The sequence below is a fragment of the Austrofundulus limnaeus genome, unplaced genomic scaffold, assembly GCF_001266775.1.
Source record: "Austrofundulus limnaeus strain Quisiro unplaced genomic scaffold, Austrofundulus_limnaeus-1.0 Scaffold197, whole genome shotgun sequence".
Lineage (NCBI taxonomy): Eukaryota > Metazoa > Chordata > Actinopteri > Cyprinodontiformes > Rivulidae > Austrofundulus > Austrofundulus limnaeus.
The window spans coordinates 491,771-493,871 of NW_013952599.1; positions in this window are offsets into that span (position 1 = coordinate 491,771).

The following is a 2,101-nucleotide window of genomic DNA, read 5'->3' on the forward strand; positions in this document are numbered from 1 at the left end:
TACATACATACATACATACATACATACATACATCCATCCATCCATCCATCCATCCATCCATCCATCCATCCATCCATCCGTCCCTTCCTTTACCTGATTTTCTTTTCCAGGTTGTGGGGGATGCTGCAAGAGGTAAGATGGGTTGCAAGTCCATTACAGGGCAAGACTTTATTAATTAATGTATTAAAATATTACACACAGTCCTGATCCAAATTTTAAGACTTTTAATAAGTTGTTCATCAGCTGATGAAAAGTTGAAGATCATATCTAAAAAAACAATGACAAAACAACAAAACAAAACATAAATTCAAAAAAAATTTTGAAAAAAAAAGACTCAATGATGAGTAGCTGCACCATTCTTTTTAATTAACCCAAAAAGGTAGTTTTTTCATGTTTGATGTTAGTGTTTCCTGGAGACTAGAGGGCATGTTGCTCCAAGTGAAGACGGCTGCACGGAAGTCATCCACTGTCTGGAACTGGTGTTCATTTTTGTAAATGTTTTCAATTGGATTTAGGCTGGAGGAACATGCAGGATGGTCCAACAGAGTGACACTATTGCCACACACATGATGGTCTTTAGTCATGAGGGAGACCCCCTGCAACATCTCCACAGAGCCAGCTGCCGTTTGAYGCCTCTGCACAACCTGAAGCTCTATTGTTCCAGAGAAGGACAAAGATCCCCAGGTCATGATGGTGCCCCCTCCACTGTGCCGTGTAGAAAACATCTCTCTATGTTATGCCAGTAAAGTTGGAAGTCATCAGGACTGTTAAATTTACTTTCATCAGAGAATAAACCTTTTTTCTTCTTTCAGTGCTCCAGGTTTGGTGCTCTCCTGCAAACTCCAAACAGGCAATATTGTGTCATTGAAGGAGATGAGATCTTTGAAGACGTGTTTTCTTTCTCATGCAGATGCTATCTGATGGTCATGGGTCTACAGTTGGCACCAGTGACGAGTTTAATTTGGGCCGAGGATTGTCCCGTATCTTGTCGAACAGCCAATTGGATCCTCCGGCTCAGGGGCAGTGACTTTTTTTTGAGTCTACTACTTTCCTTTTTTGTTCCATAACCCTCAGGATCTTTGAAGAAGTTTAAAATGACTGTCGTACTGCGTCCAACCTCAGCAGCAATGGCACACAGCGAGAGGCCTTGTTTATGCAGATCAACAATCCAACCACCGCAGATTTTAAAATTTTAAATTTATCAGAAGGTCACTTTGGTTAACTGACAGAAAACGACACAGAATCTACATTTTTGTGAAGATTTTGTCTTAAACTTTTGATCAGCTGATGAACAGCCTATTTAAGCTTAACGGTTGTTTGCAATAAAATCCTTACTCAGATATTTTATTTTGATCTTTTTTGTCTCACTCCCATTTCTTTTTATTTTGCATTTCAAAGCTCCACTTAGAAACTTCTTATGATCCAACAATGCAAACTGTGAATTTGTCAACTGTTCCTAAAATTTTGCTCAGGAGTGTGTGTGAACATTTGATAAATTAGTTGTAAACATCTGTTAAACATACAACAGTTTTCATTCACTGATGCAGGGTCAGTATTTAACAAGTGGTGTGACAAATGTTAGATGTTGAAACTATTACTGATGGGGACAACAGAGAAATTTAGATAAACTATAAACTACAAGACTGMTGGCCTGACCTGCAGCCCCTAAGTTTAAGCACAAACATTTACTTTAAATGTAGGCCTACCATACAGACAGTGTACAAAACAAAAAGAATATGTGTTGTGTTGCTTAAGTTTATAGATGTAATCACATGAGGTTCACTTTGTTAAATCGTGTTCCCGTTTAGAGTGAAACAACAAAAAGTTGCACATACCGTTGGACAGAGTAAACTTGACAAGTCTGAAAACAAGTGGTCTCCGTTTATAAAGATTTTTTTTATTATCCTTTCCAATGTGATCCAGAGCTTTGTTCATTGTTTTCATTGTACAGTCTCATAAACATCCTGCTGCTATGAGCTAGTTACTTCCTGATTTTCATTTTTCCAGACTATTTTCCTTGAACTAGAAATAATAAAGAAATTTTCATACTTTCATATTTTTTTCATTAGTATTAAATTTTTTTCAATGTTTTAAACCTCCC